Raw genomic sequence first — 22,469 nt, 5'->3', positions numbered from 1 at the left:
ATTAAATGATCGTCTCTTTCTTCTCATTAAAACCACAGGGAGCAAAATACATGAAAGCATCTAATTTTACACAGCATGAATAATTTGCCCAGAGATCCAATTTTATAATAAGACAAAGCTGTACTCCATTCCTTGTGATGGAATTCTACCTTATCCAAAGAACATAAAACTCTGCTTGCTTTACCTAAATGCTGAATGATTAAGATTATGTGTTTCATTTTCTGCTTGTCAAAAGATACTGTACATAAGAGTCAGCTTCATGTAATCCAAAACCTTGCAAATAAATGCTAACTTATTAAAACTTATAGTTTTAAATCGTTCTAAAACCATTGGAAAATGGGCTAATGGAGTAGAAATAGGCACAGCTACCATCTATTATGTAGAAATACAGTATAGACCTTTAACATTCTCCAGAAAGCAATAAACTATTGATCCCCATTCCTCCCAAATTTTACACTAGGATTGAAACTGTACATCAAAGCCTCATTCTGCTTCATCAGATACTCCAACCAAGGAAAGAAGCAATGTAAATGGCTAAATATGTGTGAGTTGATGCCTACCCATCATTTAAAAAGGGGATGGTGTGAGCAACTCTATCATCTAGTTATCTTTTGCCTTTCATTCAGGAGCTCAAGATGGCATAAATAGTATACCTTCTATTTTTTTGGCCAGCAATCTAGTGAGGCAGATTGGACTGACAGAAAATAACTAATCCAGGGTCATTCATGACCTTCTATAGATGAAATAGATTAGAAACTGGATTTTCCTGCTCCAATTCCTTAACCAGTGTACCTTAACCAGTGTAACACTCTTTCTTCATGTATAAAACAAGGGTGAAGATGATTACCTTCACTTTTGCATCCTATACACTACAAGAAGACTTTCAGCATGCTCCAAAACCATGGCTCACTCCCTGTACTAGCAGTGCGAAGCAGATGCCCTACAGAAGACATCTAAAGGTGTTAAACCAAGAAGAATCACTAAAGTGAGATGGGCAAGATAGAAATGTGTTAAATATATGAAGCTCTTTTGGAATTGCAATAGCCAGTAAAGAGATGATAGAAAATATCAGCACACAGTGAGACTTACAGACACATTTTGTGGCAGGTGACATTTATTTAAGTATCTGTCAATGCTTCTGATGTCTTTAATGTTACTGTTATTATTATTCTTTTGGAACCTAGTAGATGTGAGTTGTGATCAACTTGGAATCTTGCAGTGCAAAATGAATTTCACATATGATCTAATAAAGTTTCAAATATTATTTAATTTTGTCACATTATATTTGGCAGTTATTTAGCACGTATGTATTGGCCAGGTTAAACTTTTTGCTATGCTTTCAAATCACTCTGGCTTAAAATAGAAATTGTGAAGGTTAAGAGAAACAATCTGAATGCTAATCATGGGATTCCTTAGTACAAGCTTCCCTAACATGGTGGCTGTTATGTTTGCAGGGTCGAGGCATTAAGTGGAGACACATTGTGTGAACAAACTTCCTTTATTGATCTCTTCTCACAACCAGCAAAAAGCAAAATGGCTCGCAGGCCTTTTATAGTGTCCAAAACCCGGACAGTGTCAGCCAATAGAAATCCGGCTCCTTTTGCACCTTGCGCATGCACGCAAGGCTGGCGACAGCCAGTCTGGTCCCAGGAAGCTTTTGGTCTGCCCGGGATCATTTGCTACATTTCTGAGCCTACTGAATGTTTCAGCAGGCTCAGGACACAACACCCCTCCCCCCTAGATAAAACAATATACCTTATGATGTAACAGCACAGGTACATGTGTTCAAGGGACTGGGGGTAAGTGGAAATCACAATTGCCTGCACACAGGCAAAGCACTCTTACATTAATAATTCTTATAAAAGAAAATACAGCAAATAATAAGTTGAAGATAACACTTCTTCACTGAGTGTTTGTTCTGCATCTTGTTAAGGACTAGTAAGGTTCCCTTAGAATTGACAGAAACCTCACATAGTCCTCAAGATGTTTAGGTGGGCCCTTGGCCCGCTCTGACCTTCTAATGGCTGGTGAATGTGCCTGGCCTGCCAGCTCGCCTGCCAGGCTAGTCAGAACAGGACTTTGATGCCCCAAGGACCCAGGTAACCCACCCAGCTGCTGACTGGCTGGATCCTCTGAATCCAAACCAGGAATCCTTGGGGGGGTGGAATTCCCCAAGTCTAGTGGAGGGGTGGAATTCGCCAAATCCACAATGGACTCCTTTTGGGAGCACTGTCCCTCGAGCCCAAGACCAGCAGTTGGAGTGGCCTGAGTGGCAGAGTGTATAGCACCCGTGTGTGTGCCGAAGGTGCCAGAGTCAGAAACCGCCTCCATGGCAAACCCCCTTTTGAAGAGTCCCTGTTTGGAGCACTTGCTGAAGCCTGGTATGACCCCCATTTTGGAGCAATAACTGAATCCTGTGAATGTCCCCTTTCTGCCATGGGAACATGTGCGGTAGTATGTGAAAACCCGCTGGAGCTGGGAGACTGTGGTCCAGAATGAAAATTATGGTCCTCCTCCCCCCCCCCGAGAGCAGAGCCAGGAGCGGAAGTGTTGCTGTGAAGCCTCCAGCGCAGTTGGTCGATGTGTCATCGGATGAAACGTCCTTCGTCCAAGGCCACTTCATATGACAATGGCCCAGAGACCTTGCATACCACTGCTGTGACCCAGAGATGTCCAGGACCATAGTTCCTTGCCCAGACCGGATCACCCACCTGTAGTTTCCTCGGTGCCCGCGGCTGTACACCTGTGAAGCCACCCATTATGGGTGCAACCTGTCTAGTTTGGTGATCAGGTGGCGACCCCAGCGTAGTTCTTCTGGGTTCTTTCCTGTGGCTGTGCAAGGTTTAGTGCGGTGTGCAAGAAGGAAATCTGCTAACCTGTGATGCCAGCTGCCATAAGTGAGTTTCTTGAGAGCATCTTTGGTAGTGTGCACCACCCTCTCTGCCTGGCCATTGGAAGATGGGTGGAATGGAGCAGAAATCCCATGCCGGATCAAGTTGGACTGAAGAAAAACCTGGAACTCAAAAGAGGTAAAGTGGGGGCCATTATCTGAAACCAGACATCTGGAAGTCCATGTGAGGTGAAGATCCCTCTCAACCCCTGGATGGTCTTGGCAATAGTAGTGGATGAAACAGGAACAACCTCTAGCCACTTGGAATGGCTGTCAACAAGGAGAAGGAAGAATTGCCCCTAAAAGGGCCCAGCATAATCTATATGTACCCTTGACCAAGGGGCTTGTGTTTCCTCCCACCTATGTACTGGGGCCTGAGGCATTTCAGGCCTTGACTGTTGGCACACTTGACACCTGTGCACCTAAGCCTCGAAGGCTTTATTGAGCCCAAGCCACCAGAGATGGCTGCGCGCAAGCACTTTCATCTATACTATGCCTGGATGTCCCTCATGCAGAGAGAGCAAGATTCTAGACCTCAATGAAGCTGTGATGACTACCCTACTACCCCATAACAGGCACCCTCTGAAAGTGGAAAGCTCATGCTTCCTTTGCCAGAAACTTTGAAACTCAGTATTTGGACACATGTCAGGCCATCTTGACAACACCCATGTCAGCATGCGTGTAAGCGTATGATGATTGGCAGTCTCTGCAGCCACGTCCCTAGCATTGAGGGGAGATTCAGGCAACTCCTGAATGGAGAGAATGTTAGTAGCAGGAGCAGGAACTGCCTCTATCTGTTTTAGAGGTAATCTTCTGAGGCCATCTGCATGGCCCATTTCTTTTCCAGGTTTGTGAATTAAGGTGTAGTCATATGCTGACAAGAAGATAGACCATCTCAGCATACATGGGAAATAATGTGTGGTGTTTGTTTGTTTGTAGTAAACAAACCCAACAAAGGCTTATGGTCTGTGTAGACCGTGAAGTGGCAGCCATATACGAAATCATGAAATTTCTTTATACCAGCCACTATGGCCAAGGCTTCTCTGTCAATCTGAGCGTAATTATGCTCTGCAGATGACAGAGTCCTTGAATAGTAGGCCACAGGGACTTGGGTCCCATCAGCCTTCAGGTGACTAAGTACTGTTCCCACCCCATAAGGGGATGCATCACATGTTATGCATACAGGCAATTTCTCGTTAAAATGTGCTAATACAGCATTTGAAAAGAGCAAGGCCTTAACCTCATTGAAACTCCTGTCATGGATCTTAGTCCACTGCCATGGAGCTTGTTTATCTAAGAGCCGGTGTAATGGCTCTGCCACTGTAGCCTTGTGGGGAAGAAATGTGTGATAGAAATTGAAGAGTCCCAAGAAAGCTTGCAGCTCGCTTTTGGACTTGGGACTTGGGCCTGCTGAATTGCTTGAAGCTTGGATTCAGCGGGATGGATGCTTTGAGCATCAATTCTGAATCCTAAGAATTCAGTGGATGTAATTCCAATTTTACACTTGTCTTGCTTCAGTTTCAGACCCGCTTGGCGGAAACGAAGCAAGACAGCCCTTAGTCTCTCAGCTAAGTTTAGAAATGACCTCCCAGCAATGAGGATGTCATCAAAGTAGGGACAGACCCCAGGAATACCATGGAGCATGTGCTCCATTACACTTTGGAAGATGCCAGGGGCTACATTAACTCCAAACTGTAGTCTTTTGACTTTAAAGGCTCCTCTGTGCGTTACAATCATTTGAGCCTCAGCTGTTGCCTCATCAACAGTAACTGTTGGCAGACCTGTGCCAAATCAAGCTTCGCAAAGATCCGCCCCCCCCTTGAGGGAGGCCAGAATGTGGCTTACCACAGGCACTGGATATGCATGCTGTTGCAGCGCTTTGTTCAATGTACACTTATAGTCCGCACAAATTCAGACTTCACCATTAGCCTTTAAAGGTGTTACAATGGGGGTTTCCCATGGACTTAAGTCCACAGGTTCTAGGATGCCCTGCTGGAGCAGCTTATCCAGCTCTGCATCAATTTTGCTTTTGAGAGCAAAAGTCACCCTTCTAGGCTTAATCCTAACGGGTGTGATAGCTGGGTCTAAGGGTAAGGAAATGGGAGGCCCCTTGTAGGAGCCAGGCTCTGAGCTAAACATATCAGCAAACTCCTTGCAGACTTCTGCAAGGCCTGGCGTTTGCAGGCTGTGCAGCCCAGTCACTTGGATTCCAAGGGCCTTGAACCAATCGAGTCCAATGAGACTCGTGTGATCACTCCCAACTACCATCACATCTAGTAGGCCTTCAAAAGCCTTACATTGTACTTTGAGCATAGCCTCCCCCTTCACACTGACTCTAGAATTCTGAAAGTCAGTGAGAATTAAGTTCAATGGCCTGAGTTTGTCTTGAAGGCCACTTCTGCTACAAATCCTTTTGAAGGTGTCATGTGAAATGATCGATAGAGCGGACCCTCTGTCCAACTCCATTGATAAGGGAACCCCTTGCAACTTCTGTGTTAGCTGGGGACCCTGGTACCTCTCTGAAGCAATTCTTCCCAAGATTGGACCTTCTGGCAACCCAAACAGATGGAGGCAATGTGGCCTTGCCTGCCAAATGCCCGGCAAATGGTGGAGTGGAATCTGCAGTCAGCGTGCTTGTGGTGTCCTCCACACCCGAGGCACTGAGGAGATGCTGAGGCCTTGTCTGGACGCTCCTTCAGCCTTCTCTCTGCTGGCTGGTGTAGCCTGTCCACCTCCTCATCAGGATCCGGTTCTGGATCTTCTCAAGCGACCTCTTGATGGATGGTCATGGTGGCTGGAGGGTTTCTGGTGAGCCGTAAAGCTTTCACAGTGCTGCCTGCTGCTTCTTCAGCTGCAACCTCTCTCAAGGCATCTTGGAATGAAACTTCTTCCTTGGCGAAGATCTTTTGTTGCAGCTCCCGGCTTCTTAGGCCACAAACGAAATGATCCCGCAGCCTTTCTTCCAGATCCTTGAATTCACAAGGCCTGGACGCTTGTCTTAAGCCAGCAATAAAGTCTGTGGCAGACTCACCCAGCCTCTGGTCCCTCTGCTTGAATGTGTGCCTCCAAGCGATAACAGAAAGTTTAGGCTGGAAATGTTCTTTAAGCATTTTCTTCAAGTCAGCATACGTTACTGACTTCAAAAGTGCTGGGGCCACCAGATTCTCTTCTATGTTGAACGTTTCTTGCCCACAGTCACACAGCAGGGTTGCCACTTTAAGGTCGTCTTCCCTTATCTGATTGACCCTAAAGTAATTCTCCACCCGCGCCATGTATGAGTTCCAGCACTCCAGGTGGGACACATCAAAATCATATAACCGGCCAATCTTAGACATCTTAAGCCTTACAGTCTCATTAATGCCTTCGCTGCAAGCCTTGTCTTGGGGGAAGGGGTACATTTGCCAAGCTCACCTCCAACGATGCTGAGTTGCTATGCTGGATGCCGACTTCCCAAGCTTCCGGACCTTCTAAGTCCTAAATTCTGTTGTAAATCTTCCTCTTGCCTGCAGCGATCCCACCTTCGTCACCAGTGTTATGTTTGCAGGGTCGAGGCATTAAATGACCCTGCTTGTGTGAACAAGCCTCCTTTATTTTTTTTTATTATTATTGAAAATTTTTATAAGTTTTTACAAAAAAACAGAAAAAAATAGAACAATACAAAAACAGAAAACAACATATACAAAAAACTAAACATAACATCCCCTTCCCTATCCCCCCCCAAAACACCCCCCCTTCCCCCCTGAGCTTCCCAGAGCAGAATATAGGCTTAATTAAAAAAGAATTAAAAAAAATTATATATAAAAAAGAAAAAAAATAAGACTGAAATATATGTATATGTATATAGAAATAAGAATTATGAAAAAGCAATATGATATTTTTTTATATCCAATTTAAATTGTATGAATTCTATCCATTTATCCCAAACAGCAAGAAATTTCTCTTGTGTTTGTTCCTTTAAAAAAGCCGAAATCTTTGCCATTTCCGCCAAATGGCACCTATTACCACATTTGGTGGTCGTGCAGAGAGATAAAAGCATTTTGGATTAAGATATGGTGGAATATTCAGAGAATTTTTAGAAGGAGGGTAAAATTTACTCCGCAGTTATTTTTGTTGGGTATACTTACTGATTGTGATACAAAGGAGGTTATATTGATGTTAAATTTGATTACAGCCGCAAGGCTGTTAGTAGGACAATTTTGGAAGAAGGAATCCTTGCCTACATTGCAGGAATGGTTTTTTAAACAAGCCTCCTTTATTGATCTCTTTCACAACCAGCAAAAAGCAAAATGGCTCACCTTTGGCCTTTTATATGTCCAAAACCCGGACAGTGTCAGCCAATAGAAATCCGGCTGTTTTCATGCCTTGTGCATGTGCACAAGGCTGGCAACAGCCAGTCTGGTCCCAGGCAGCTTTTGGTCTGTCTGTGACCACTTGCAACATTTCTGAGCCTGCTGAATGCTTCAGCAGGCTCAGGACACAACAGTGGCCTCCAGATGTATAGGGATTACTCTCAGTATTTTGGTCATCCAGAGATTCATGGAGAGTATCAGACTGGGGAGGCTACCTTAGTATAGATGTCATGCTTTCAATCATAAACACAATTTGCTAATGAGAAAAGATAATGTCTTAACAGCCAATTGCCTTAAGAGAATATCAATCATTAACAATATTTTATTTTTGTAAAGTAGAGAGATAACTCTTCTCAATGATGCATGGTCCATATACACATGCAGCCAAATCTCATTCCCTTTTGTTTTAACAATTTAAACTATTCGACTTAACATTTTAAGTAAAGCCAATTGCTTCTGTTACTGCATAGGTTGAAGAAGAGATTGGCCATCTGTTAGAGATAATTTTTAGATTCCTTAATTGACCAGGTTCTTACATCACCTCTTCCATTTATATGATTATTTTGTATTTTAGAATCCTGCCTTTAACTTTGGCAATGAGATCTTGCAGATTCGGTAGGGAATGAAGTAAATAAATGCAGTTTGGTTCTAAAGCAGCTGTTTTCAAACAGTCATTTCCTCACAGCAACTTGAAAAATCACTGGAGACCTTGATGAAACTTGTCTTATAAATGAAACAAGTTATAAATCATTTGGCTTTTTCTCTGCCAGTTCCTTTGTCAAATACAGGACTTTATGAAAAGTAGACATATTTGACTTTTTACATTTATGTTACATGCAAATAGATTTAGAAGGCTTCATTATATTCTCTGTGCCAAGGATTTTATTCTGATCCCAATCAAATGACCTTTAATTTCTGTCCAAAATAGATTTCTGGATTTCTTAGTGCTTCAAACTTCTTCATGTTTGAATTGACGTTACAGATCACAGATTAAGGCTGCCCCTTTGCTATTATTGAATTTATATCTCACTTTTATTTTGAACAAATTCAGATAGTGGACATGATTTCATCTTCTATTTTCCCTACAACAACAATTCTTGGAGGTAAGTTGGGTGGAGTGAGTGTGACTGGCCCAGAGTTGGCTTTCATGCCTAAGAAAGAGCTAGAACTCATAGTCTCCTGGTTTCTAGTTCAGAACCTTAACCAGTACATCATCTTGGCTCTCTATATGCCTCTAAGAACATACATGTGATGACAGTATACCATTGAAATGGTTTCTTTTTTCTTCTTCTTGCTGCTCATACTACCTATGCAGACAATAATTATACACTTGGAATAATGTATCTCTATGGCTTTATTTTTTCCTCTTGGAAAAGTTGGACACTATGATTTAATATTAGACCTATCAATTTGTGGGTACCAGTGCTTTTTTTTGTCATAGAACGTACAGAATGGAGTTGTGGCATCTTTTTTTGAACAGAAGAATCAGTTCCTTCTAAGCTGCCAGCACGAGTGAGTTACAAGCATTCACTTAATGCTCTCCTGCTTCCCTCTCCCTTCCTTCCGCACGGGACTCACCTGGAAAAGGTCTGTCTCCTCTCTGTCGTGGTTCCTGCTGCTGCTCCGATCTGAGGCCTTTTCCATGCCTCCAGAGCCTGGATCCATGACCGTTGAGCAATTTTGCAGCCCCCCTGAGGCCCAATCCAGGCTCCGGTGGCCTTTTCCAAGCTTCTAGAGTCCGGATCTATGGCCACGGAGTGATTTTGCAATTCCCCTGCTGCCCGATCCTGGCTCTGGAGGTCTGGAAAAGACCTCTGCCACTGGATCAATTTTGTGCCCCCCAGCAGCCATAACCAGGCTCCAGATGCCTGGGAAATGCCTCCAGAGTCTGGATCGGGCTGCTGGGGGCCTGCAAAATCATTCCGCAGCCATAGATCTGGGCTCTGGAGGTCTTTTTCGGGCCTCCAGAGCCCGAATCGGGCTGCAGGAAGGCTGCAAAATCACTCCACAGCTATGGACCCGGGTGGCAGAGGTCTTTTCCAGGCCTCCAGAGCCCAGATTGGGCCGTGGGGGGCTGTGGACGCATCCCCTGGCCTCAGATCAGAATGGCAGCAGGAACCGCGGCAGAGAGGAGACAGACCTTTTCCAGATGAGTGATCTGTGCCTTGGAAACTCCCTAAAGTGGTTTCTTCTCCCCCACCCCCCATTCTGTAAAGGGCTTTCAACTGGAGCCAGAGCTGTGCATGAGTTCCGGCACCCCCCCCTTTTTTTTAAAAAAAAAAGCACTGTGGGTACCCATGTATCTTTGAACTCCTCTTTTGAAGTTCCCCACCCCTGTGTCAGGTCCCCAAATCCTTATTGTTTTCCCTGGATATCTATCCTTGTTTGGGGCCTGCCATTCTGCTGGGAGGGGGTGATTTGCTTTCATTTGGGATGACTTTTGCTTTCTATTTTCCTCTCCCGCCTTTATCCACTTGAGAAGAGAATGTGTCTCCCTTATCAGGGAGACAGTTACAGAGAAACAAAACTGGAGGACCTTGAGATGTGCGCCAACTGTGCCAGTTACCCAAACATCATGCCACCTGTGGATTGGCTGGATTTCAAATGGACACTATGACTTTGGTGGGAGGAGGAAGATTGCTAGTTTAAGTATACCGTTTAAGCAGGATTTTCCCCAGATCTTACCTTGACTTCCCCACTGTCACTAACCCCTAATAAAAGTTCCTTTTGAGACAATGCCTGTTTCAAGAGTTCAGTTTTCTTGGGTGGTTAGCTGAGGTGGGTCCTTACACCCTGGCTCCTTGCCCTGTTTCTTCTTTCTTTCTTTCTTTCTTTCTTTCTTTCTTTCTTTCTTTCTTTCAAATCAAAAGATTAGAATCTCTTAATTTTAAATGGAAAATTGGCCTGCTACTAAGCATGGTGTCTTGAGTTATAGTATACAAGAAACCAATAAGACTCAATACTCAGATCTTTAGCCTTTGCTTGAAACAATTAGCTTTTTAAATGAAACTCTATTTCCTTAACTTCTTAATGATTAGCTTCCTTCCTGACCCAGGAAATCCCTTCTTTCCTCTCCCTTTTAAGCCTTAACTATATCATATAAACTGTGTCAAGCTTTGGCATCTCCTTTGTTTTCAAGAATGCCTCTGGATAGGCCCTCTATATGTTCTTACAAATAAAAATAAGATGGGGGCTGCAGCCAAATTCTTTGAACTAAAGTGTTGTGGCCTGCCCATAAAAAAGAGAAGTGGACGCTAAGAATGGGAAGCAGAATCAGGATCCAGAAAGATAAAATAGGTAGAAAGAAACACTTAACTGTTTGAACAAAATTCCAGATGGTCTTCCTAGCCTAGAAAAACACTTAGGATCTGTGTTTTAATTTGTAAAATCTTCTCTTTCTTAATGTTTAAGGAATGATGATGTTATCTATTCAGATGTTCCAGGCCTTCTTTGGTTTATGAGAAGAGAATTGTATCATTAGCATATTGAAGATTGTTGATGTCTCTTCCACCAATCTTTACCCTGATTTTTGATTCTTCAAGATCTAGCTTCCTCATGATCATTTCGGCATACAGATTGAATACCGTATTTTTCCGTGTATAAGACGCTATTTTTTCCTACAAACACCCTGTTCAAAAATCAGGTGCATCTTATACAAGTGCAGCCTCTTATACATGGAAAAATAATGGTAACCTCCACAGCCCAAGGCCTGCCTGTGTGGGTTGCCATGCCACCGGGTGCAGGTGTCAAGCCCCTGTGGGCTTGCCACTAACAGGAGGGGGGATGGGGCAAGATCGTCAGCCAGCCGAACTTCTGGATTTGCTGGCTCAGCTGTTCGGCACTCCGCAGCATGGAGAAACTCACATACCAGAAAATCCTATACAAGGGTGCGTCTTATAGATGGAAAAATACAGTAATAAAGGGGAGAGAATGCAAACTTATTGCACTCCTGTCTCTATCTTAACATAAATGCTTATTTTAATATTTGATTTTAAATAATTATTTAGATATGTATTCATAGTATAAATATCCTTTGCTACTTGAGCAGGGTTAGAACATATTTCTTTCCTAAATGTTAAACCAGCTTTTCAGTCCCAAATCCTGACAAAACAGCTAACTCAAAACAGAAAAGAGGCACTAATCCTATATAAAAACAGAAGCATTGCTTTAATTGTTTTCATTGTTTTGAAAAACAAAAATGGCAGTCCTGTTATTGCAGCCACCATCTTGCCTTTTTTGACACATGCAAACATACACATATATATACCACACATGTACTGTAGACACTAAAGTCCTTACTTAAGTTAACCAATCAGATCATATACTGTAAGAGAGAGAGAAATTGATAGCCAAATTTCAGGGAGCAAAGAGAAGTTTGCCAGAGGAGTCCTTACCGAACTTTCCCTTTGAGATTAAGATAGACAAAGGAACAAAAAACAAGTAAAAGCTTTATACTAGTACTAACCTTAAAAATTAATGGGAAGATGAATGGATAAGATTCCATATCTGGAACTGGCAATGTGGGTTGTTTCTGTTTCTGACTAAAACTAGCATATATTTACAGTAAGTGCAACTTTTTAGTGACCCCTGAAGAAAATGTCAGTTGACTAGAATAGTGAATGGTGATATGAGAGAATGAAGACTTAGCAAATCAAAAGGAAGCAGACATAAGAGGACCTGACAGAGGAAATACCTCTATGTAAGTGAAAAGAAGAAGAGGATGAATTATACTCAAAAACCAAAAATGGAGAAGATATTCTGCAGCACTGAATTCTAGAAGAGCTTTGGACTTCCATATGAGGAAAATGGTGACATCTCAAAACATCTCCAAAAGAGCAGAGATGACAACACAGTAGTGACTGACCAAGTGACAGCAAGCTCAGTCAACAAAACTCATCCAGATAAAGTTGAGGATGAGAGATGTGTTCCGGATGGCTGCTCCTCATGAGGAGTCAGGAGGATAACAGTCATCCTGTAGGTCTGAACATTGAAAGATGGGAAGCCATCAAGCTGTCAGCCATCACAGAGTCTTTAAGGATACTGGCTTCAACCATCTCATTTTTCTAATCCTTTTGGATTTATAATTGTTTACAGTTTAAAAAAGGACTTCCAAAAAACAAGTTTGAAAAACTACCTGGTGTGTAAAACTTCATCCTAAAATAAAAGAACAATTAATTAGCCATTTAAAAAACCTTCAAGAATATAAAATATATGAAATGCAAAAGGCTGAATAACAATTTAATATTTTTTTAACAGCTTGAGGCACCAGACCAATTTGTAATATTTGGATTTTTGAAAAACTGAGTAAATAAATACCATTTTCATGAGAATACAACTTGTTCAGTCTAACAGGAAAGAGAGCACTGATTGAAAGTTGAAAACAAAGAAAGTGACAATGAAATAATAATGTGGCTCCAGTGCAGGGTGGGCAGGATATTGCAAAAAGGTCTGCATTCACCCTGCCACCCAGGGGCTCCTCAGGAGAAAAAGCAGTAGAAGCTGAAGTAACTTGAAGTTTCCTTCCAGTTTTCCCACTGCTTATTTGAAGCCAATAAGGAAGGTCCAAATGGCAATCTTGTGACTGTGGGGATGCTGCACAGCCATAACTTTGCAGACTGATAATATATCAGCTTTGTTCAGTGCTGTCCAAACTTGAAATGGTTGCTGAATGAGTAGTTTGTAACTCAAGAACTACCTATGCCTGTCTAGTGCATCCTTGAAGAAGAGAGAGGATGCAGCTGAAAAAACAAAAGAATTATGACTGTTTGGATTCACTATTACAAAGAGCTAAAGTAAAACTGTCCCAACCAGCCCCACTGGTTTAGCAGATGTCTCTCTGGAATAAGGATCAGGGATGTCAAGAACCTCCAAGATTTATAATATCTACTGATGATTTCCCTTTCACAATAATCCATAAAATGCCCGATGCTGCTGCCAAAAACAGCTACAACCTACCACCACTGATTTGAAAATTTACTGAAGGAAAGAAACTCATGACTTCCTTGTAGTATTTTCATACATCTTTCCAGAAGAGGACCAGAAATGGAAAGGACATTGTATGATGTGTCCCATAATAGAGCTAGGCAGTAAATCTCAGTTCTCCAGACATTTATTGCCTTATTCAGAAAGAAACTTACTTGACTGAAGACTCTCAGACACAACTCAGATAGAATCTGTTCTTTACGAGATACAAGAATAAACCTATATACGCAGAGATTATTTGCCCAATATAACATAAAGAAGTCAAAAACTTTAATAAAGGTTTCTATTCCAGATACTAAACTCTGGGCTTTTTTCCCACCTTTTCAAGCTATTGGTGTTGTGCCCTGACCCTGCAAATGCATGCTCAGGACGTTGCAATGGTCCCGGGCTTTGCAGAAGCTGCCCGGGACCAGACTGAGTGGTGCCAGCTTGTGCATGCGCAAGGCGGGAAAAGCGCCTGGGTTTCTGTTGCCATTATGTCCGGGGATCTGGGCGTGCCTTTGCTCATTGTTGGAGTTTTGGCTGAAACTGAAATAAAGAGTGGTTCAAGAAAAGATGTGTCTTCATCATTCGCCATTACTGCGAGGACTTAACATTGGCGACGAGGATGGGATGCTTTATAAGTTAAACAGGAGGAAGCTTTAAAGACTCACCCAAAGAAGTCCTGAAGAGGGAAGACGGCATTAAAGTCAGCGTCCCAGCCTGCCAGTACAGCGTCACTGGAGGGTGAGTTCGGCTAAAAAACCCCTTCCCTAAGAGAAGCGAGTGGTGAAGTGCAAGTGAGGATGGCGAAGATTGGCCGTTTATCCGAGTTCGATGTCTCACACCCGGAGAGATGGGAATCCTACGTTACGAGGGTGGAGAATTATTTCAGGGTAAACCAGATCAGAGAAGATGGCTTGAAGGTTGCAACCCTGTTATGTGCCTGTGGGCAGGAAGCCTTTGAAATTGCAGAAAATCTGGTGGCCCCTGCCTCTTTGGAATCAGTAACATATACTGATTTAAAGAAACTTCTGAAAGAACATTTCCAGCCCAAGCTGTCCGTCATTGCTTGGAGGCACACGTTTGAACAAAGGGATCAGAGGGCAGGTGAATCTGCTAAGGACTTTATTGCAGCCTTGAGGAGAGCAGCCAGACCGTGTGAGTTTAAAGATTTGGAAGAAAGGCTGTGTGACCGTTTTGTATGCAGTTTAAGGAACAGAGACTTACAGCAAAAGATTTTCGCTAAAGAAGATGTCTCGTTCCAAGATTCTCTGTGAGAGGTTACAGCAGAGGAAGCAGCAGGCAGGGCGGTAAAGAATCTGTGGCCCACCAGAACCCCTCAAGAGACAGTAACCGTCCACCAGGAGAATGTGCGGGGAGAGTCGGAGGAAGATCCTGAAGAAGAGGTGGATAAGCTTTACCAGGCAGCCAGAAGGATCATACAGAAAAGGCCCCAGCAGCTCTTCAATGCTTCGGGTGCAGAGGATGCCACAAACGAGCTGAATGCCGGTTCCGTTCTGCCATTTGCAGAGCATGCGGCAAGCAAGGCCACATCACATCCGTCTGTTTGGGTCATCAGAAGGTACAACCTAGAGAAGAATTGCATCTGAAAGGTACCAGGGTCCCCATCCAAAATAGGGTGGGTTTCTGCGCAACGCGCAAAAATATTTTAAGGATAGGCACACATAAACCCCTAAAGAAGAAACTGTCCCTTAAAGTAAGGTTGCAAGGGGTTCCTTTATCCATGGAATTGGACACTGGGTCTGCTCTCTCCATTATTTCCCTCAACACATTCAGGAAAATTTGCAGCAGCAGCGGCCTTCGAGCTAAACTCAGGCCATCCAATGTAATACTCACAGACTTTCAGAATTCTAAGGTGTGTGTTAAGGGGGAGGCCACCCTTAAGGTACAGTATAAGGATTTTGAAGGTCCCTTAGATGTGTTGGTTGTTGGGGGTGAATGCAATTGGACTCGATTGGTTCGAGGCTCTGGGAATCCAGGTTAGAGGGCTTCACAATTTGCAAATGAGGAGCCTGGCAGAAGTCTGCGAGGAATTTGCAGATGTGTTTAGTTCTGAGCTTGGATCCTACAAGGGGCCTCCAGTTTCATTAAGATTAGATCCTTCCATAATGCCCATCAGGGTTAAGCCTAGGAGGCTACCTTTTGCCCTCAAGGGCAAGATTGATGCTGAACTAGACAAATTGCTCCAGCAGGGCATCTTAGAACCTGTAGATTCTAGTCAATGGGAAACCCCCATAGTAACACCTCTAAAGACCAAATGGGACATACATATATGTGCAGACTACAAGTGCACACTAAACAAGGCACTGCAGCAACATCCGTATCTAGTACCTGTAGTAAGCCACATCCTGGCTTCCCTCAAGGAGGGGTGCATTTTTGCGAAGCTAGGCCTGGCACAGGCCTATCAACAGTTGCCTGTTGATGAAGCAGCTGCTGAGGGTCAGACAATTGTAACCCATAGAGGGGCTTTCAAAGTAAAGAGATTGCAATTTGGGGTGAATGTAGCCCCTGGCATATTCCAAAGTGTCATGGAAAACACACTGAGGGGTATTCCTGGAGTCTGCCCATATTTTGATGATGTTCTCATTGCTGGGGAATCATCTCAAAACTTGGCAGAGAGTTTAAGGGCTGTCTTGCTTCATTTTAGAAGAGCAGGCCTTAGGTTAAAGAAGGACAAGTGTAAGATAGGAGTCAATTCTACTGACTTTTTTGGATTCAGGATAGATGGTCAAGGCATTCACCCTTCTGAAGCTAAATTGAAAGCTATTCAGCAGGCCCCAAGCCCTAAGTCTAAGGACGAACTACAAGCCTTTTTAGGGCTATTAAATTTTTACCATGCATTTCTGCCAAATAAAGCTGCAATAGCTGAACCTTTGCACAGGCTCTTAGACAAACAAGTCTGTTGGCAGTGGACTAAAGTCCATGAAAAAAGTTTCAATGAGGTTAAAGCCTTGCTTACTTATAATGCAGTGCTAGCTCACTTCAGTGAGCAGCTACCTCTACTCACGGTTACTCATGCCCTTCTCACCTCAAGACTGGATTACTGTAATGCGCTCTACATGGGGCTACCCTTGAAGAGCGTTCGGAGGCTGCAGTTGGTTCAGAATGCAGCCGTGAAAGCGATTGTGGATGCACCAAGGTACACCTACGTGTCACCTATCCTCCGCGAGCTGCACTGGCTTCCTGTGGGTCTCCAGACACAATTCAAGGTGTTGGTTATCACCTTTAAAGCCCTTCATGGCTTAGGACCAGGTTACTTACAGGACTGCATACTGCCGCATAGTTCCCAGAGACCGATGAGGTCCCACAGATTGGGCCTTCTTCAGGTCCCGTCGGCCAGACAATGTTGGCTGGCCGGCCCTCGGGGAAGGGCCTTTTCTGTAGTGGCTCCGACTTGGTGGAATCAACTTCCCCCCGAAATTCGAACTACTCCCACCTTGCCGGCCTTCAAGAAAGCCATTAAAACTTTCCTGTTCCAGCAGGCCTGGGGTTGATGTCCCCGGGGGGGGGGCGGGACATGATTGGGACATGTTGTATGAATGCATTTATTTTTATTGTTATATTTATTGTTTTAATTTTGTACGCCGCCCTCAGTCCCTAGGGATTGGGCGGCATATAAATTTTATTAATAAATAAATAAATACCTGTTTGCATTGCCTGCGATGCATCTCCATATGGGGTGTGTGCTGTACTTAGCCACCTGAAGGCTGATGGGAAGGTTCCTGTGGCCTATTGTTCCAGAACCTTGTCTTCTGCTGAGTGTAATTATGCTCAAATTGACAGAGAAGCATTGGCTATTGTGGCTGGCATTAAGAAGTTTCATGATTTCATATATGGCCGCCACTTCATGGTGTACACTGACCATAAGCCCTTGCTGGGGTTGTTTACCACTTCCAAACAAACTCCACATATCCTGTCTCCTCTTATGCTGTGTTGGTCCATTTTCTTGTCAGCATATGACTACACGCTGATTCACAAATCTGGAAAAGAAATTGTTCATGCTGATGGCCTGCCAACCTTGGAGCCTGATCCTGCTCCAGTTAATATTCTGTCCATTCAAGAGTTGCCTGAGTCTCCCCTCAATCTAGGGATGTGGCCACAGAAACTGCCACTGATCACATGCTTACACGCCTGCTGACATGGGTGTTGTCAGGATGGCCTGACATGTGCCCGGATACTGAGTTCCAAAGTTTCTGGAAAAAGAGGCATGAGTTGTCCACTTTCAATGGATGCCTGTTATGGGGTAGTAGGGTAGTAATCCCAGCCTCATTGAGGTCTAGAATCTTAATCTCTGTACATGAGGGACACTCTGGGATAGTCAGGATGAAAGCGCTTGTGTGCAGCCATTTATGGTGGCCTGGCCTTGATAAAGCTATCGAAGCCCAGGTGCATGGGTGCCATGTGCCAACAATCCCGGCCTGAAATGCCTCAGGCCCCAGTTCATAGGTGGGAGGAAACTCAAACCCCATGGTCTAGGGTACATATAGATTACGCTGGGCCCTTTCAGGGGCAATTCTTCTTGGTTGTTGTTGATAGCCATTCTAAGTGGCTAGAGGTTGTTCCTGTGACCTCCACTACTACTGCCAAGACTATCCAGGTGTTGAGAGATATTTTTGCAGCTCATGGCCTTCCAGATGTTCTGGTTTCAGATAACGATCCTCAATTTACCTCTTCTGAGTTCCAGGCTTTTCTGCAGGCCAACCTGATACGCCATGCAACTTCGGCTCCTTTCCACCCATCCACCAACGGAATGGCTGAGCGTATGGTACACATCACCAAGGATGCCCTCAAGAATTTAACTTATGGTAACTGGCATCACAGGTTAGCAGACTTTCTTCTTGCACATCGCACCACACCTTGCACATCCACTGGGAAAAGCCCTGCTGAACTCCGCTGGGGTCGCCGGCTCATTACTAAGCTGGACAGACTGCATCCTGACCGGGTGGCGTCTCAGGTGTCGCATCCACGAGCACCGAATTGCCTTCAAGTGGGTGATCCGGTCTGGACTCATCTCTGGATACCAGCTGTGGTCTGCAAGTTCTCTGGACCTTTGTCCTATGAAGTGTCCTTGGAAGGGGGCCGTGTTTTTCGGCAGCACATAGATCAGCTGCGTGCGACGCTGGTGTGTCACCCTTCTGCTCCTGGCTCTGCTCTTGGGGGGGGGGAAGAAGGGTTATAGAGTGCATTCTGAGGATCAAGGTCAGCAGCCATCACTGGCCGCTGAGGAGACCACTGTGTCTCATCTCAAGTTTCCGCAAGTGCTCCAAACAGGAATTCATGGGGCAGGGGGTTATCCCACACACCCATACGTACTTCAGCTAGGGAGTCACACTGGGGATATCCACATTATTCATATACAACCAGTAATCCTCCAGACAGGGAGACTGACTAGGGGTATCCACACATCTCACACCCTACAAGAGAACTGGCAACACAGCATGGGGGATGGCCAAATTCTGCAATTGCTCCCAGAAGGAAGTCTGTTGGAATGGGGGCTAACAGAGAGGCAACTCCTGATTCTGGCACCTCAGGCATGACCTTAGGGTCCAATGGGTACTGGGCTCTTGCAGCTAACACTGACTTTCCATCTGCTGACCTTGGGTTCAAGGGACAGTGTTCCCAAGAAATGTCCATTGTGGATCCGGGGAATACCACCCCTCCAAGGGATGCTGGGTTGAGCTCAGAGGGCACAGCCAGCCAGCAGATGGGCAGGTCGACCAGGTACGTGGGGCAGCAAAGTCCTGACCTATTGAGCCTGGCAGGCGAGCAGGTAGGTCAGGCAACAGCACCAGGGCATCCTGAGGCAAGTGGGCAGCAACATCTTGACTCACCCAGCTTCGTTGGAAATGGAAGGGACCAAGCAAACTCTCCCGGTCCGAGGAGGTCGCAAAGGGCCAAGTGCCCACCCAAATATCTTTCAGATTTTGTGAAGTTGCTGTCCAGTTCCAGGAGTAATGCCCTTAAAGTCATTGACTGATAATGTTATTTTGTTTTATTTATGATTTTGGGTATAGTAATTCACCAAAACAATGGGAGACACTTGTGGGTGGAGGCAACGTCAGGCACTCCTTCCAAGCTTGACTGTGAGGAAGTATGACACTCTTCCCAAAGAAGAATGTTAAAAAAAGGTCAGGATTGATTCAAGCTAGGGGGAAGGGATGTTGTGTCCTGAGCCTGAAAATGCAGGCTCGGGACATTGCAATGGTCACGGGCTTTGCAGAAGCTGCCCTGGACCAGACTGAGTGGCGCCGGCTTGTGCGCATGCGCAAGGCAGGAAAAGCACCTGCCATTATGTCCGGGGATCTGGGCTTATAAAAGGAGGCCTGCATGCCTTTGCTCGTTGTTGGAGTTTGGGCTGAAATGAAATAAAGAGTGGTTCAAGGAAAGATGTGTCTTCATCATTTGCCATTACTGCGAAGACTTAACAATTGGTACTTGAGGTTTTGCTTATTTACTTTTGGTGGCCCTGATACATTTATATATGAATTCTCTCTACTCTAAGAATTACTAGTTGCTTCCTAGCCAGATTTAGTTCTTGGAGTTTAAGTGAATGACTTTCTATACAATGGTGTAAAAGGGAGTTTGGTTTCTGAAGCCATGATCTTTGCTGGGAGGAGTGGATTGCATTTCACAAGGTCTGATTTTAAAAAGTGTTTTGCTAATGCACATCAGATATGATCAGGAAGGTTTTAAATGGAACTGAGAAGGGGACGGATATGAAAACTACAGAGTACGAATCTCAGATAAAGACTATAGAAGGAAATATGTCTATTGGAATATAAAAACTGAAGGATACAATTTGTTCAAATGAAATTCTTAACTACCACAATTGGGACTGGAAATGCCATTCCAATTTACAACCTAACTTCTCCCATTGTTGTTAAGTAAATTGTTTCATTAATAGAAAATACATGTAACTCAGAGTCGAACTGTTAGATTCTTGATGTTCTGTAAGCTTGCTTGTGTTGCAGATGTCAAAAGAACTGAAGATGTCACCTAGCTTGGTAACGAAGGAATGCAAGAAAGCAACCAAGGACACCTCAGATTAACTCTGTGTCACTCATGGACAGGGGATGAGATGAAAATAATATCATGAGGACGTTATAGGAAAAAGATGCTTTCAGGACAAGTTTATGTCATGATCAGTGCAATCTTAAAATAATATAATAGGATGCAAAAGTCATGATAATTTTTTTTACTATCTAGTTCCCTTTAATAAATATTTTCTCTTTAAAGAATGTTATTTGGCCAAAATTAGGAAATTGCCGAATAAACAGAATGCCAGTTTTATGTAAACAGTTATACTGCAATTTTCTTAGCAGAGAGTTGAAGGAACTTCCATTTTATTTTAATTATATTTCTTCCACTTGCTTAGCAAAGGACGCTCCATATTGATGACTTGTGCAGAAATCTGAACCACAAGGGAGTACAGTTTTTGAAGTGAGACCATGAACATCAAACTGAGTTTGGTGGAGGCACTATAATCTGTGCTTCTTTGGGGAGTTGATGTGAGATAGTATATTTGGTTGTTCATTATAAACAGTGAAGATGAGCATAAGCAAAAACTTTATTTTTAAAACAATCTCAGTTATTACAAAGTATACTATGTTCCAGCGTACTCACAAAGATAATTGAAATATAATAAGCACTCTATCCCCTGGATAGTGAGTATAGCTATAGATTTAATGGCATGCAACTAAAATAATTGTAAAGATGGGATTTGTGGAATTTTACTAGGTGTACACCAGGTTAATAATTTCTTAAGAGCCAAATGTCGTTTTGTTAATTTGTAAATGTTCTATCTTTCCCCAGTGTGACTTTCCTAGTGCTCCCTCAACTCATTTTATCATAATACCACCCTTTGAGATAAGATGGGCTGAGAGAAATTCACTGGCTCCAAGTCACCTAGTGACCTTACATGGCTGGATTTCCATAAGCATAAACTGTACAGTCATCTTGGAGAAGTTCTATCTATGTGGCTCTCAGATGCTGCATTGACTTCATAGCACATAATCAAATGAACAAAAACACTGGTTTATAATATTGTACAGTGGTGGATCATCTGCAAATCTAGGGTAGCATTTATTCCTAAAGTTAATTTGATACGTATCTTTGTTTAATTTCAAAATCCCCTATGAAAGAGACCACCTCAAACTTGTGACAGGAACCGCGTGGGAAATTTCCAGAAAGGGAAAGCAGGCATCAGAGAAAGAAGGGGGACATCATCCAGTGTTGACCCTGGTCTCATCTACTGGTTGCTTCAACCCCACCCCTGCGCAGTCCCACAGATTTTCTCCAAGGGGGTGACAAATATCCTTACTAATGCAGTACAAGATTAGTCAAGCTGTTAAGCTGGGGTTAAACATTTAGAAGTTTTCATTGCTTGATAATATTGTTTAATTTTTGGCTTGTTTTTATTGTCTAAACTTGGCATAAATCATACAAAAATGATCCAAGGACAACAGCTAGAGACCATTAAACATAAGCATAATTGGCAGTACTGCCCATAGGAATGACTTAATAATTAATGTGAGATTTCAAGTTTACAAGTTTTGTTTTGGAATTATTATCAGTGAATACAGGCCTGTATCTCTCTGTGCTCATGGCTTTTGGGAATCTGGGCAGAGAAGAGCTCTTTAGTGTTAATTTTTCAGCAGTTCTTTACTCCACATGCAGCAAGGCATGCTCCTCCTTTCCTAAGTATTTTTAAGTTGATTTTGGCAGGCAGAATTCCACAGAGGAAGAATAGACTGTGGGAAAGATGTACTTTACACTAGAGCACCTTTATATCCTGGCAACATTGTTTTTACTACAAAATACAGAAATACAAAATAAAATAGTATTGCCTTCATTAACACCTTGCATTCAGAGATCTTAGATACTACAAGTAGTCCTTGACTTACAATGGACCCCCACAAAAGTGACTTAGACCCAGTTTTGAAGTTCTGATGTTGCACACTCCTGTGGTCATGTGACTGCATTTTGAACACTCAGCAGCCAGTTGCATTTAAGGCTGTTTGTAGCAACCTGTGATTACATGATTGTGATTTACAGTTTTGCCAGAAACTGGCATTTACTTCCAGTTGCTGGCAAAAATTGGCAATAGTGAACAATGGGTTTGCTTAACAATCATGGCAGTTGCTTAACCATAGTTACTTACTCTGTCAGTGACAGAGTCGTCACTTAACGAGCTCTGCAAAAAAAGTTGGAAAAACACTTTAGGTCACATGGTGACCCACTTTACG

Source organism: Crotalus tigris, unplaced genomic scaffold, assembly GCF_016545835.1.
Source record: "Crotalus tigris isolate CLP2741 ecotype Arizona unplaced genomic scaffold, ASM1654583v1 scf7180000019259.915256, whole genome shotgun sequence".
In the NCBI taxonomy this organism is placed as follows: Eukaryota; Metazoa; Chordata; class Lepidosauria; order Squamata; family Viperidae; genus Crotalus; species Crotalus tigris.
Note: the sequence above shows the minus strand (reverse complement) of the source record.